The 17,602-nt window shown below is 40.1% G+C and overlaps 1 protein-coding gene across 1 annotated transcript in view; it reads left to right on the top strand.

Moving 5' to 3' along the window:
- tshr (thyroid stimulating hormone receptor) overlaps window positions 1-17,602 on the top strand; it is a 215,308-nt gene that overhangs the window by 165,145 nt on the left and 32,561 nt on the right. The gene's annotated exons all lie outside the window — the stretch shown is intronic.

The raw sequence follows: 17,602 nt of genomic DNA, 5'->3' as shown, positions 1-17,602 counted from the left end.
TTATGTTGACCACCTTTTTTTTGTGGATAAAACGTCTGCTAAGCAAATAAATATAACCCTATTTGATAGTCAGGCACGGGCTGTATCCCGTAGACACAGTTGCCACTAGTGGGCACCAGAAATCCCCAAAACCCAAACACGAATGTGCAGACAAGTCCCGAGTATAAGACGAAGAGATTTATTTTGAAACGAATACCTCTAAACAGTAATGAAATGCACAATTCTTTGCTCCTCCTCAGTAATACTCCTCCCAGGTGAGTGTTGTATGTCTTTTCTCCAAGCTAAACTCACTTGGACAAGGAAGTGCAGTCTTTTTTCTTGAAGACCCAGGAGTATTTCCAGTGCCAGGCCATACGGAAGACCCAAACAATAGGGATTGTACCACCCAAGGACACCAGCCACAATTCCCATGGCTGTCCAAAAGGGTACCAAAACCCAGGGGAGCTGGCATCTAGTGGGCTGGGGGAGCATACAGTCTTGAGACTGAGCCTCCCCAATTTCTCTGTTATATTGGACTCCTGGCCAGTTAACACTAGAATTACCAGAGCCTACAAAAAAACTCGTAGATCCGTCCCACCTTAAAACGCTTCGCACCTCTCCGTTAGCGTCTTTTGTCTTCTAAATGTGTGGATAAGCAGCAAACAGCAAGCAGCCTACTACCACATTCCCCACCGGCGCACAGTTGTCTCAGCTCAAGTCTGTTTACCTGCGTGTCAATTGCTTAAAGTTGTATAGAGTGAGAAGTCTACAAATACTATATCGTTATTTGGAACACTTGCATTTCATGTGTGTTCTGTGTCTACAAGATTCTATGTAAACACATATATGTACATGGGAAGCACTGCACTTGTGACTTTACGCTGTAGATCTGGCTCTTACATACATTAACATTTATATGTTACTTACATAAATGTAGATCTGGCTTTTATGTAAGTAACATATAAATGTTAATGTTTTGGGCACATGCACTGTCCTTTGTGTGTAAGGATCGAATGTTATTTACCTATTTACCTTTATTTATTTACTTATTTCCTACAGAGTAAAGTCACAAGTCCAGAGCTTCCCATGTACATATACAAAGTACAGCGATGGCAAAAGTGCATTCTTGATCCGATGTAGAATCGTCGGCATGAGTTGAGTGTACCTCTGTTATAGCACGTCGATGTGAAAACAGCAGTGTCAAATGCGTGTAGTTGGAATCGTGAACGCGGCTGAGAGAATGATAGAAAAAAAAAACAAGGCTAACCTTTACCAGTATCATATATCACACCGGCTGTTACAGACTGGAATCAAATGTATGTTTTTATACTAAAATAGTAAGAATACGAGCAGCTCAGTTCTCAAAATGAACTGGCCCAGGATTGAACCCGTGAAGCTTTGATTACAAGTCAGCAGTTGATACCGTTGCGCCACCGAAGCTGTCGTTGAATTTGTGTGTCAGTGTCGCAGGCAAACACGGGTTGTTTTTCTGCAGTGATATTTTTGAATAAAAGCACACTTGTTCTGTTATATTCGTACCTTTTATGAAAGTGTTGCTTTGATATTTGGAATTCAGACTTCACACATTATATACTTCATGTCTACATTTTGTCAATTATTACTAAAACATGAAAAACGTTTCTGTTTTAATGATGAGTTTACTGTACATAGATTATTGTAGACACAGAACACACATGAAATGCATGTATTCCAAATAACGATATAGTATTTATAAAACTTGTGATTTTGCTTGACTTCTCACTCTATACAACTTCAAGCAACTGACACGCAGGTAAACAGACTTGAGCTTAGAAAACGGCGGGATTGGGGATGTGATAGTAGGCTGCTTGCTGTTTGCTGCTTATCCATACATTTAGAAGACAAAAGACGCTGACGGAGAGGTGCGAAGCATTTTAAGGTGGGACGGATATACAAGTTTTTTTGTAGGCTCTGGTAATTCTAGTGTTAAGGAACTGTCACCAATCCGGCCCATAATGCTGTTCATTACAACACATACCACAAGTTCTGACTAACTTTCCAGGTTGTTTTACCTGATAGTTGATTAGTAACCCTCAAATAGAAAACAGTTTCCATTACCAATCACATAGCTTATTTGAATCACAACCTGCTGTGATGTGGACAAGTTAGAAATGCAAACCCACTAAGAAAGCTAAAAGAATGTCAAAGCATACTTTCTGAAGAAAGTTATCTGCCATTGTCACCTGATAAGTCAGATACATTACACATCCCTTGGCAGTCACTTGAAATGAGAAGTTACCCATTCTGGCCATACATGTCCTCTTAGGTAGCCGCTGAACCTAATTATTGATCCACTGACCTTGGGTGAGTGGAGGCAGGAGGCTCCTCAAATCTGGACATAGAGTAAATGACACCGAGATTTAAAGAACGCAAACAGAAGACTGTCTCTGCAGTCATATGGAGAGGGCAGTCTGGCAGAAGAATGACGAGGCTTTCCCACATAAAACATGTTTGTTGTAGTTATGGTGCATTTTTACTTTACTGAAAACAGCAGTGGAACAAACTGTTGGAATGTTACTCTCAGTTGTTATTTATTGTCTGTAGACTCTTTTCCAAACCCACTTCTTCAAATACATGGATCTGATTAGGTTATCCCAGCAGCATTGTGTATAAGGCATGAACCAACTCTGGATCAGGTCTGAATCAATTGTAGGGCACATTTTATCACAATGAGCCATTGTTGATAATTGTAATCTGCCTGTCTTTGGGATGGAAGAGGAATAACCAGAGGAAGCCCACACAGACATGGGTAAGGATGGGCAAAATCCACATAGATGCTGTAGGGCTCCAGTGGTGGAAGGATCTTCGTTTCATAGTTTACTATTTGAACTCATTTTTTTAAATATTTTTTATATCTAGTGAATAACATAGGAGGCACTGACTTGTATCATTTGTTTTTTCCATGGTCAGGAAGCAAATGCTAATTTTTATCAGCGTCACTGTGACTACTGCCAGGCGTGCCAGCCTTTCAAAGGAAGCCAGCTATGGTGTGTGGAGTGATCCCTACCAGGGTTTAATTAGCGACAGATTGGCCTAACAGACACCCGCAGTAAAGAAAAGATGGTGGAAGAGAAAGTGACTTGAGGTAGCTGTGTCGAGCAAGTGAGGAGTTTCAGCAAGAACTTTACACCAGTCTAGTTTACTTTGTGGATACTGGGATCAGGGGAGGCCCAAAGGAGGTTAATCACATGGGTTATTATCATAGGATGTTCACACCACACCTACCACATCAGTTTGATCTCCTCCTGGACTTGAACTTCTGACTGTGTGACTGTTGAGAAGCTGCTGTTAGGACTCTGATAGGGCCATATTTGTTTCTTTTGGAATACCTTTTGGTCTCATATAAAAGAGTATTTTGCCATTTGAACCGTGTTATTTTTGGTTTTGGGCAATATTTCCATTCATTATCTTTAATTATTATTTAGATTTTGCATTGTTTATTCATTTGTTCTTCATTTTGTTGGTGCCATTCATGTAATCATTTTTCATTGTTATTTTGCCATTCATGTAATCATTTTTCATTGTTATTTTATGGCAGCAAAGATGTTGTGTACTGGTCATTAAAGGATAACTTTGGTATTTTTCAAGTTAAAATTATTTTTTCACAATCATGGTATACAGTGATCCCTCCTCGATTGCGGGGGTTGCGTTCCAGAACACCCCGCGAAAGGTGAATAATCGCGAAGTAAAAACCATATGTAAAAACCCTTATAAACTCTCCCACACTCTTATAAAAATTTCCTGCACAGTTATGCAGCATAAACCCTTTATATTCTGTTAGATATTAGGTAAGATTCGTTGAAATGATGTATGTAAACACACTGTTTATATACAGCAAAACCAAAATGTTATTTTAAAGATATCGAGCGTCTCCGATATCACGTATGTTACAGCCATTACGATAGACAGGCCACCAGCAATAAATACGTACAATGCAAGAAAAATTGTATAAAATGTGTGTACAGTTACACTAAATGTATGTACATGTACTGAGTACGTAGAAAATTAGTTATGGGTACTCACCACCAATAACACAATGACTTGTCCGATAACAATGAGTTTAATTTTAACAAAGCAGAGCGTTACAGCTCCAAGGAGATGTTCTTCTTCCGGCAGTCTTCAATCCAAATCCCTAAAGCAGATTCAATCCGGACTACCGTCTTATTATGTGCACTTACAACTTGTTTTGCACCCTGGTTAAAGGACACTGCAGCCATAGATCTTATATTCTTTTCCTCCTTTTTATTATAATGAACCGTGGACTCATTGATGCCGTAATGACGTCCTACAGCGGCGTAGCTGCTCCTTTCCTTCAACATATCCAAAACTTTTACCTTTTCAGCAATCATTAGCATCTTCCGGTGGCGCTTGGGCACGGCTTAACTATGCACAAAGATAAACCTAAAAGAGCACAAAAGTTAACTCTTTACACAGCGAAACACATTGATGCTAAATGAGCGAGACAAGATTTCCTGGTTAACGCAAAGCAGATTTGAATTCTGCACTCCATCGCTGAGCCAATCAGCACGCAGGAACTTAAACCGTGTGCTCTGATTAGGTAGCTTCTCAGCCATCCGCCAATAGCATCCCTTGTAAGAAATAAACTGGGACCAACCGAGGAAGCATGTACCAGATATAAAAAGACCCACTGTCCGCAGAAACCCACAAACCAGCGGAAAATGGGTGATATATATTTAAATATGCTTACATATAAAATCCGCGATAGAGTGAAGCCACGAAAGTCGAAGCGCAAAATAGCGAGGGATTACTGTATATTAATGTTTCACATAAAAATGTGTCCTAAAGTGAACAACAACATTTATTTATATAGAACATTTTCATACAAAAAGTAGCTCAAAGTGCTTTACATTATGAAGAATAGAAAAATAAAAGACAGAGTAAAAAATTAAAATAAGTTAACATTAAATAACATAGAATAAGAATAAGGTCCAATGGCCAGGGAGGACAGAAAAAACAAAAAAAACTCCAGACTGCTGGAGGAAAAAAAATTAAATCTGTAGGGATTCCAGACCATGAGACCGCCCAGTCCCCTCTGGGTAATCTACCTAACATAAATGAAACAGTCCTCTTTGGATTTAGGGTTCTCACGGAATGACTTGATGATGATGATGGTCACGTAGACTTCTGCCTTTTAATCCATCCATCATTGTTGGAGCATCATGAAGCTTTGAGTAGGTGGTGGTGGCACAGGCCGCCACCACAAAGAAACCGGAAACAGAAACAAAAGAGAGAGAGGGGGGTCAGTACGGATTTTACAGCCACTATGAATAGTTATTATGATGAACTGAACATACAGAATATCAGGATTAAAGTGAAGTGTTGTTATATAAATTTTAAAACTACCTTATATGTTCTTGCAGCTTACAATGGGGCTGAAGGTTACAAAGGTTCATAGGCGACAGAAAAAGTTTTAAAACCTACCGAATACATCTGCTCTGGAGCAGCAAATGTTCTGATTTAAGAAAACATGCCTTCCTCGTTTATAAGACAGACATATGATAACACATGGAAGCTAGAAATAATCACTTAAGCCCAGATTTGTGCAACTATTTTTCTTGAGGTACATTTCTTGCTCACTCCTGCCATAGTGGGTGGTGTTTAGACATAAATAAGGAAGGTGATCAGCCTGACGCATCTCAAGGTGTTTAGAGCAATTTTGCCTTTTGAGGAAATGGTTTGAAAACGTGCATATCCAGAATGTGAACATAAACTTAAAAAACAAAGCCTTTACATTTTTCATTGACTTCCTTGTGTTCCTCATAACACCTTAAAGTTATGACTTGTAGTGCTTAGGGTTGATGTGAACGCTCAGAAGATCTACTGAAAGGGGACCTAATATGTTTGTGTCACTCATTTCTCTGTGGTCAAGCTGACGAGAAAAAGAAAATATGCTCCTGATCACCCATTACTGAAGCCATCTGCAGTTCCAAAGGTCTTTAAGGTGAGTCTTTTCACCACAGCAGTAAGTGAAGTGGGCTGAAATGAAGTGAATTATAATATTAGCAATGGAAATGTCATTTAGTAGAAAACTGAGCGTTGAGCAGATGAACAGCTCTAACACAGGCAGCAAGGTAGAACAATTCTTACTGGTGCTGCTTCACAGATCTAGCGCTAGGGGTTTGAATTATGTGCTTGGTCGTTGGCCCAGTGGAGTTTGCATGTTCTCACTGACTTAGTGTTATGCTCTCTTTCACACATATACAAAATCCATAAAGATAATGTGAAATGGTAACTACAGGTTAGCGTGAGCAGGGTTTGTGCCTGGGTGCGTGTGTGTCACTTGTTCTTGTGATGGGCTGGCAGCCTTTTCTTGCCTTTCACTCAGTGCCACAGAACGAGAGACAATCGTCGAGATGAGGTGCTTTCTATTCAAGTGGCCAAATTTCATGAATAGTTTGTTGACTCTTTTATTCCTCTCTAAAGCAACATGCATGCACTGCTTTACAATATTTGTGCAGCTCTCAAGAAACAGATTTACAGTGGTACCTCGGTATACGTCCTTAATCCGTTCCAGATCCTTTCACTTATACCAAACAGGACGTATTTTTCCCATAAGAAATAAAGGGAAAATGAATAATCCGTTCCCATAAAAAAAAAATCCTATTGTTCTTGGCATATTATACATTGATGGAGTTGTATAAAATAATTTAAACACTGCTTAATACTAAAATGCATAAATACAAAAGCAATTAGATGAAATAAATGACAATTTAACCTCACTTTACTTTTTAATAACGTCATTGTTTTTCACAATCGTAGATACCGTCGTTCTCGGCATACGGTATGCAGCAGCCAAGTCCCGGATACGCATGCCACCTTCATACTTTTCAACAATCAATTCAAATTTACGCAAAAAAACACAAAATCACGTGAAAACTCACATAGAGTTATAGCGCGGGTTGTTCACTGAATGCTAGCAACTGGCGTACTGACGGTCGTGGGCAGTCGTGGCTTTGTCTCGAGAGAGGTAAACAAGGGTGGCGCGCGGTGTTCTGGCACGCGAGTCGTATTCCAAACAAAGGTCGTATTCCAAGCTAAATTTTTCACGTCCAAACAGGATGTATACCAAGTTGGACTTATTCCAAATCGGACATATACCAAGGTACCATTGTATTGAAGAATGGACTTATTTGGTAAGTTTAAGCTTTTTTTATGTTTGAACCATTGGTACCCTTCACCCCCATTGTAAACTGCAAGAATAGACAAAAAAAGATTTTATGTGGTAAATTAATATATACTATAAATGCGATGAAGTAACTTCAACTTGAAAAATACTGAACTTATCCTTTAAGGTGGCTGCCGTCATGTGAACCAACTCTAACACTTTGTGTGATGTCTCCAGTCGACTATATAAGATGACGGCGCGGTTTGCTTGCTATCATAGTTTTGGATTCTTTAACTCTTTTAGGGCTGATGTCGAGTTTTGTCGACAGCAGGGGTTGAGGTTGGATGTCGACTTTAGTGGACGTCCAGGGGCAGAGGGTAATAATTATCGGCTGTAGACGCTGATAAAACTCACCATCATGTTACGAGTAGACCCTCTTAGTTAGGAGGACTGTTAGACTTCTTGACTTGACATCGAATCCCTGTGTGTGTGTGTGAGGAGCGCAGAGCAAACAGCATCTAGAATGGCGTCGACGTCGGGCAAAAGAGCAAAGCGAATGTGCAAAGCCAAATCCTCTGTGGGCATTATTCATTTTTTTGCTTTTTGCGTATTATTGCTGAATCTGACTGCGACTCATCAGACTCCAATTTTGATGCAAGTGATCTGGAAATCAAAAACGAACGGCAGGTAGCTGTTTCTTTTCTAGAAAGTGCCTTTCAGAACATAAATGGTTAGACAAACAGGTATGTAGTAAGTACGTAAGCAGTGCTACAGCCGATCTTAGAAAGCTAATGTTTAATGTTAAATGCATATAGTGTTTGCTTTGTATGCTCTTTAGAAAACCGAGTTTTTGGGAAAAATAATCAGACCTGGGATAAAATAAAAACAATATTAGCCCTGAAAGAGTTAAAGAATAAGCTTTGTGCTCCTTGTGTTGTTTTTATTTTTGTTTATTTTACTGTTACTTTTATTTTTGTAAAGTTGTTTACTGTCAACAGCCATTTTGAATGAAAAGGGAATCAGAAGATGGCTTGCAAAAGTCAGATTTCACACAGGAGTTGTAGCCAAGAAGGCCATAATTAAATAAAAAAGCTAATGGTGTGTCGCCAGAAGAATGGTCAGAGAACGGAGGCGTAAGTCATAAGCCAAAAACGGTACACATAACCAAGAAGTAAGCACAATAGAGGGCATAAAACAATTATCATGACTCTAAATTCAAAAGCCATGATATGAAATGATGCTCTGGCTTTTTTTTTAATTTAATGAATCTAAAATTTGATGACCAGGAATGTGTGGCAATGGCACTTAAACATCACTTTAGTGAAATTGTGATGCACAACCATCTCAGTATCAGGGCATTAAGTCCTATCTACCAACATGGCAGCATCCCTAAAGAAAACGAGATGGTGCAGCAGGAGAACTTCATTTATGTTTAATAATATTGGAAACACAGAGAAACAAATAATGAAAATAACCACTAAATTCTTTCATCATAATTATAAAGGCCAAGGAGCAGTTGGAAAAGACTTAAAATCAAAAGCCAGATCACAACAGACACTGCATGTTGATAGCCATATGGACCAGGTGATGGCATGGAGGTCAACTTATTTTGCTGCTTGTTTCTAGAGAGTCAAACATTATGTAGCCTTGTTTGCGTTTTGTTTAACATGAGACAAAAATGTATTTTTTTCAACAATATAAATGTCATTATGAAAAACAGAAATATTTAAATACCAAATCATCAACATAAATAAAATCGCCCAGCAGCCATACCACATACACTTCAGAAGAGGTCATCCACCTGAAGCTAAGCATGTTCACGGCCAGCAACTACAGTGGAACCTTGGGTTGCAACCCGATTTGGTCGTGACCCAAAGTAATTTCTCCCATAGGATTGTATGTAAATACAATAAATCCGTTTTAGACCGTACGAGCTGTATGTAAATATATTTTTTTTAAAGATTTTTAAGCACAAAAATATTTAATTACACCATAGAATGCACAGCGTAATCTATACTAATAAAAGGCAAAGCCCTCACTCACTCACTCATCACTAATTCTCCAGCTTCCCGTGTAGGTAGAAGGCTGAAATTTGGCAGGATTATTCCTTACAGCTTACTTACAATAGTTGGGCAGGTTTCATTTTGAAATTCTACACGTAACGGTCATAACGGTTGATAATGGTCGACAACGTCCGCCATATTGAACTTTCTTATTTATGACCCCATCTTCACGAAATTTGGTAGGCGACTTCCCTGCGCTAACCGAAACTGATGTACATACTTATTTCGATGGTATGAAGCCACTGTCGGCCGCCATATTGAACTTTCCAACGTCACTAATTTTCCAACTTCCCGTGTAGGTAGAAGGCTGACCCCATCTTCACGAAATTTGGTAGGTGGCTTCCCTGCGCTAACCAAAATCGATCTGTGTACTTATTTCGGTGGTATGACGCCACTGTCGGCCGCCATATTGAATTTTCCAAACGTCACTAATTTTCCAACTTCCCGTGTAGGTAGAAGGCTGAAATTTTGCAGGCTCATTCCTTACAGCTTACATACAAAGGTTAAGCAGGTTTCATTTTGAAATTCTACGTGTAACGGTCATAACGGTCAACAACGTCCGCCATGTTGAACTTTCTTATTCATGGCCCCATCTTCACGAAATTTGGTAGGCAGCTTCCCTGCGCTAACCGAAACCAATGTACGTACTTATTTCGGTGCTATGACGACACTGTCAGCCGTCATATTGAAATTTCCAATGTCACTAATTCTCCAACTTCCCGTGTAGGTAGAAGGCTGAAATTTGGTACTTATTTTGGTGTAATGATGCCACTGTCGGCCGCCATTTTGAAGCTTTCAACGATCTTTGTTACTTATGGGCCCATCTTCAAGAAATTTGGTACGCGGGTTCCCAACGCTAACTGAATCCTACTTACGTACATATATATGTCCATAGCCTGTAGCTCGTTCACCGTGTGAGGCAGCGTTGGGTCCCCCATCCCAACGCCTCCCACGTTGTTGGCTGCCTGCCTATATAAGGCTGTCCGTCGCTCCAGTCTCTACATTCCCTTCCTTGCTTCGCCACGGGATTCACGTCTCCCTGCTGATAACTACAGCCTTTTTATTTAATCCACGGCTTCTCCGCTGTTTTATTGTTTATTTATTACGATTATAGTTATTGTGTAGGTATTTTAGACTTACTTTACATTGTTCAGGTACCCATTTCTGTTACTGTTCCAACCGTACCCCCATTAACATGTCTATCGAGGTGATCACCATCGATCTAAGAACTGTCATTTACCGAGTGGTTTCCATGCCCGGAGATGGCACCTGCCTTTTCCTTTCTCTGTGTTACATATTGCACAGCCATATCAGGCTCACTCTTGATATCCGGAGGAACATTGTGTCTTATGTATTGAATGACTGGGACAGGTTCAAGGTGTGGACTGATGACGGTACAGGAGATAATTAGACTACACAGGAGCACTAGAAGAGTGAAATGCTTAAGCCCTTCACCTATGGATCTGCATGTGAGTTGATGGCTGCCACTGAATTGTTCGGTTGTCACTTTCAAGTGTACCGAAATGGCCAAATATTTTACACCTTTCAACAACCATCAATGCCTCTTAAACATCTTAGATTCACAGGGGACGATTTCAGTAGTGGACACTTTGATGTTTATGAATGTTTAAACTCTCAAAAGCTGGATGTGATTTTATCGATGAAACCGGTTGTATGCTTACAACGCTTGACAGATGCCGAATGTCACTTCAACACAAGTCCTACAAATACTGTCGTAATTGAAACAAACCATGAAACTCAAACCGATTATGACAGCAGCAATCCAAGCTGTGAGATTTGAGACAAGATTACTGTTCACATGGCCAACTGTACGTTACATGCTCAAGAGTAAGCTCAGCGCACAGCTTGGTCATATTACAACCGGAGGGCCAAACTGACAACGTGGTATACAAAGAGATCCTTAACAAATAATTATTGGCATATTTTCCCTCAGTTTAAAAAGGTTTAATTTTCTTCTTAATAAATATTTTAAGGCAGTACTTCGCCGCTGCGAAGCACAGGTATTTTGCTAGTAGTAAACTAAATGTAAAAACATTGAATAACACTGGAAAAACCTTGAACAGAGAAAACTAACATTGCAAGAGTTCACGCTACAGCCTTACGAACCGATCACTGTAAACACTTTTTTTAATGAGTTTTAAGCACAGGGAAAAAAAATGAACATTTGAAAAATCCGTAATTTATACAAAAACTAACCATAAACAACCAAGAAAACTAACCTTTCATGAGTCGAGTTCTGGCATGAAGGAAATGAGGAGGAACTGAGTGGAGAAGAGATTACAGTTTTGAGGTAAAGTCTGTGACTATGTGGGCTCACTGCATGCTCCCATCTCGCTTCAGGGAGCCCTTAAACCCATCACTGTCGGTAATGTTACCGATGAGCATGACAGTGAGGCACTACAATGGAGCAATCGGAGGGTGTAAAAAGTGCCAAGTGCTTTTATTAAAATCAATAAAACAACAATCAAAAATAAAGTCCAAATTAAAGTGACGTGCTTTCAAAATCCTTCAGTAAATAAATGATCCCATAAAAACAGAAGTAAAGTGGAGGTTAAAATCCAATAGAAAAAAGGCTTCATTAAATACAAAACAATATACATATAAAACAATGCTCGAAGCAGTCTCTTTAAAAACAAGCCCGGTGCATTCTTTAACTGCCTTCTCAGCCTTACTGCATTCTTTAACTGCCTTCTCACACTCTCTCACTCGCTCCATGAAAATGTGTAACTGTGGAAGTTTGCCTCCAACGATACTACCGAGGTAATGCATACGTTACGTTTGAAGCAAGTCTACCTTTAATTTATCCCTAAACATTCTGTTTGTATGAATTCTTCATTTGGGACTCAAAATGCAAGAAAATATTGTGTCACATAGCAAGATTTTATAAAGAAGTCTCCACCAAGCAACCCTGTAGACTGAGGGAAGAAAAAAGAAACCTGCAATGTGACAGTTCAATGTAAATCAGTTGAGCCATTCTTGAGTGGTGTCCAGGCAGACACACAGACATTTGTAACTTTATCTATATGGTTAAAGAAAAGACTACAGAAAAGGAATTTCGAGTGATTTTAATTTAAACGTTCTTTAAGTTTTACATACTGATAGTTCACCTGGCATGGTTTGGTGTGAGTCTCACGCCCAAGTTGTGTTTTTGTAGCTTTTGCATTTTTTTCTCTGAGTCATCATGTTTTATTTTGAATTTCATTAATTTGCTTTCCTTATCGGTTGTTTTATATTTGTAAATATCCTTTGTTAATCTCTTCTGCTAGTTTAATTATGTTTCCCAATACTTTCTTAATTGTGTAATTTGTAGTTTAATTGTCTTTGATGGTGGCGGGATGAGGCTCCTAATGAGAATACAGACCCCAGGGGCTGTAATCAGTCACCTCTGCAGCATCTGGCAGACTCCAAAAGGATTCTCCGCCACTCCTTGAGTGAATTGCCATTACATCCTTTTGGTGTCTTTTCTCCCCTATCTAAGTTTTGCAGTCTTTTGGCTATTTTGTTGGACTCTTGTTTGGTTCTTTGAAATGTACTTTGTGTTTTTTGATTTTGCACTTGGTCAATGTCCAGAACATGAACCCAGTGCCCAACTGTCCTCTCAACCCTGTAATGTTTCATAAATGAGGATGGACCAAAATGTCCAAAAAAACAAGGTGCATATTTATTAAATAAAAAAGTGTCAAAAGTTGTAGTTCCATAAGAATTCCTTAAATAAAATTAATAAAACACACAGTGCTTTAAAAAATCAAAAATAAATATCATAAATACAGTAGTTAAATTCAGGTCAAATCCCTTTGACAGATTCTCTAAAAAATGTCCGCTTTGACTCCAACTTCCAAAGATGCACACACACCCACAAACGGCAACCACATCCCTCAAATTCCACCTTACCGATGACACTGCAAGCGAGGACTCATTCACCCCCCTTACTACATCCTAGTGCTGTACCTTCTATGGCCACGATGATCACAGTTCCTCAAATGATGAATGCACTCATCTCTGCTGCTCTGTGTTAAAGGCCCTGGTGTCCTTCACCCCGAACTCGTGCTCTGTGTCAAAGGCCCTGGTGTCCTTCACCCCGAACTCGTGCTCTGTGTCAAAGGCCCTGGTGTCCTTCACCCCGAACTCGTGCTCTGTGTCAAAGGCCCTGGTGTCCTTCACCCTGAACTCAGCCACAACTTCATGCTCCTTCACTGCAACCTCCCATAGGTCCGCAGAGAACCCACTCTACCACCTCTGACTGGTACCCACAGAGCACAATCTGATTCTATGTTCACAATTCTTCCCTGCCTCCATGATCCTGTTGCAGGTTCTACACTTCATCATGTTAAAGGAAACTTCCTAAGTGCCTCTGGAGCTGCCCTCACTGCAGACGTTCCAAACACTTTTCTCCAAATCCAGCCTCTCCCCTTTCATACCCCTGCTCTAGTTATCCTAGGCAATGTGGCCGTTGACCCGATTAACTCCCAGTGCAACCAATGAGAAGTAGCTATACTGATCTTTCAACTGTATGTGCCTCTTTACAAGCCTCCTTCCTCATCAGCTGCACTGTGTCTCTCCCTGCACCACCTCAATGCACAGGGCAGTAATGGATGTCAAACAGCACCGTTTGTTTTTTTTTAACTGGCTCCATGACACAGAGGGTTAAAACTAACATCCCAAATTTTCAGTTTTTAAATCTTGAATTTTGTATTTTTGAATTTTACTTTTCACAATTTTTTCCTATTGATTTACCTTAATTTTGTGAATGGTCAGATTTTTTGACAGCTTTTCTTCACCTTTGATAATAATCATAGCAACTGCAGGGTAAGTTTGTCTGTGTGAAGATGTCTGCCAGTGTTAGAACTCTCATAATCATCTGACTACTCTGTTTGACTGTCCATAAAACATCTCCGCTGCTTATAATCTGCAGGTCTTTGGAATTTGGGATAGAAGATGGAATAACTAGAGGAAGCTCACACAGACGTTGGGAAAATGGGCAAAATCCACATAGACACTCTAGGGCTCCAATGCTGGAAGGCTCTTCATTTCATAAGTTGCTATTTAAATGAATCATCTCATTTTTTTAATACTTTTCATATCTGGCGAATAACATAGGAGGTACTGACTTGTATAATTTGTTTTTTCTATGATGACATCATCTGCCAATCTCTATTAGTGTTAGAATTCCCACATTCGTTTGACTACTTTATTTGACTGTCCATAAAACATCTCCGCAGCTTGAATTCTAACCTTTCCAAACTGCTAGATGAAGTTTATCTAACCCTGAACCTTTCTATGTTCTTCTAGTACACCCAATTATCGCTGCTGTTATGGGTCTAATCAATATATACTATACTAATCAATACAGTGGCAAGAATAAGTATGTCAGCCCTTTGGAAATAACTAGATACAAGGAACGTTCAAAAAGTTTCCTCACTTTTATATTTTCGTTGGAAACGGTGAAGTTGGGAGGAGTAGTAATTGGGCGTTGGAAACGGTGAAGTTGGAAGGAGTAGTAAATGGGCATTAAAACGTTGGTACAACACTGGGAAAATTGCATCGCAAATGAAGGTGACTAGGTAGAAAACTGATGTAATTTGTTTTTGAAATTCTTCAAAAATAGAGTTTTTGAATGCCCCTCGTAAATAAAATATATACGAGGGAAGTATGACAGTGGAGAGGTCTGTGCTAGGAGTGACGAATGCATTGAAGGTTGAAGGTGGGATTACATCAAGGATCGGCTCTGAGCCCTTTCTTATTTGCAATGTGATGGACAGGTTGACAGATGAGATTAGACAGGAGTCCCCGTGGACTATGATTTTTGCTGATGACATTGTGATCTGTAGCGAGGGTAGGGTGCAGGTTGAGGAGACCCTGGAGAGGTGGAGATATGAGAGGAGAGGAGAAGAATGAAGGTCAGTAGGAACAAGACAGAATACATGTGTGTGAATGATAGAGAGGTGAGAAGAATGGTAAGGATGCAGAGAGTAGAGCTGGCGAAGGTGGATGAGTTCAAATACTTGGGATCAACAATACAGAGTAACGGGGATTGTAGAAGAGAGGTGAAGAAGAGAGTGCAGGCAGGGTAGAATGGGTGGTGAAGAGTGTCGGAGTAATTTGTGACAGATGGGTATCAGCAAGAGTGAAAGGAAGGTCTACAGGATGGTTGTGAGACCAGCTATGTTATATAGGCTGGAGACGGTGGCACTGACCAGAAAACAGGAGACAGAGCTGGAGGTGGCAGAGTTAAAGATACTAAAATTTGCATTGGGTGTGACAAGGATGGACAGGATTTGAAATGAGGACACTAGAGGGTCAGCTTAGGTTGGAAGACAAAGTCAGAGAGACGAGATTGTGTTGGTTTGGACATGTGCAGAGGAGAGATGCTGGGTATATTGGGAGAAGGGTGCTAAGGATAGAGCTGCCAGGCAAGAGGAGAAGAGGAAGGCCTAAGAGAAGGTTTATGGATGTGGTGAGAAAGGACATGCAGGTGATGGGTGTGACAGAACAAGATGCAGTGGACAGGAAGATATGGAAAAAAATGATCTGCTGTGGCAACCTAATGGGAGGAGCTGAAGGAAGAAGAAGTGTGCCATAAAATAGGTCTGATCTTCATCTAAGCTACAACAATTGACAAGCACAGTCTAATTTAACTTGTAATGTAGAATGTATTTAACAAAAGCAACCCTGGCGTCCGACCAATGAAATGAGTTTGGAGGTGTGGTTTAGACCTGACTTAACCTATAAAAATAGACTCGGACATTTTGACTTTGCTCTTCACAAGGAGGATCTGAGAAGTGGTGGCAAGGCATGCAAGGCATGCAAAGTAACTTCAAAGAGTATAGATCTTCATCAGTCCACAAACCTGACACTGTTCCAGTGTGGTGCTGAGGTGCCCTCTCGCTGCACTTGGGTCCCAATCCAGGTGCCTTGCTGTGTGGTGGGTACAGCAACGCAGTATTAGTGCATGCCCCTGACCAGGGGCCTCATGTATGAACGGTGCGTACGCACAGAAATGCTTTTCCACGTTCAAATCACAATGTATAAAACCTACATGGCATAAAGCCAAGCGCTTTTTCATGGTACGTCATACCCTGTCGTACGAAAGTTCTCCGCATGGTTTTGCAGACTGGCGGCACCCAGCGTCAAAGCAGTGCTACTGTTACTGTGTGGTTACCCTTTATTTCTTAGAACCACATTTCTGATGCGGCTTTATAAATACACTGAAACTAACCGCATATTGTTGATTAGTGTAATGCATCTGATTGTAATTAACTCGTAACAATATAATGGTCCAGGGAACAGCCATAGTATTCCAAATACCATAACTGCTTTAGCGTTGTTACTCTCACTGCACCATCTTCTTCTTCTTCTTCTTTCAGCTGCTCCCTTTAAGGGTTGCCACAGCAGATCATCTTTTTTCATATTACTCTCACTGCACCACTCAGAGTATTTATATCACTGTATCTGAGTGGGGAACCACAGCTCTACAGCAGCTGATCGGAAAGGGAATTATCGGTACACAGCATCAAGCACATGCTGCCAAAGCCACAGCAAAACGTTTCAAAGCCTTTCCTGTACGGACCTCGTGGTTCAGAAACAGCTTCATCCCAAGAACTATAAATGCACTCAATCAAGTGCTCCTTGTAGAACGGTTTGTACTTATAAGTACAATCACCCCACTGTAAACTTGCACTACAGTTATAATATTTCACAACCTGGGCCACTTTATAAAGCGTGTATTTACATATGATGATGATATCATTTTTACGATGAAATGCAGCAAAATATGTTTGTTAAATTATACACATAAAACTTTAACTTCATTTAAATAATCTGTATCGTTAATAATTAAACATGTGAGGACACGGTGCCGCAGCGCTAGCAAGTTCACGTATTGTTCCTGCCTCGCGCTGTATATTTGCTGAGGCTGGGGCGGCACACTGGAAGGATAGACGGATAGAATAATTAAACACGTACTATGAAGATATTTCAATGTTCCTTAAAAGTTTTGAAGAATTGTCGTTGTAAGCTTACAGATGGCTTAACGTCTATTACAGAGCTGATTGTGTGGCGATTGGGTATTTGGGGAAAGAAAAGTAAGTACAGAAACTGAAGGTTAGTACGTTTGAAAGAGACAGTCCTGCTACAATAAATTATTTCATCGAAGGTCGCACATGGCGCAGCAGCATCTTGTGTGAGACATGAACAATCACTGCGCCATCGTGTTCTCATGTTTGATAACGTGCTTTCATTTCAATCATCATGAAAATGATATCACGTATACATCTCAGTATTTTAATTATTCAGAGAGCTGTAATATCACGAATGTAATGGATTCTGTGTCCTGTCGAAGAAAGAGAAAGCCCGGAAGCACATAGTGATTTACACA

The sequence above is a fragment of the Polypterus senegalus genome, chromosome 18 (assembly GCF_016835505.1).
Source record: "Polypterus senegalus isolate Bchr_013 chromosome 18, ASM1683550v1, whole genome shotgun sequence".
NCBI classification, from domain to species: Eukaryota; Metazoa; Chordata; class Cladistia; order Polypteriformes; family Polypteridae; genus Polypterus; species Polypterus senegalus.
This window is presented reverse-complemented; position numbering and strand designations above follow the sequence as displayed.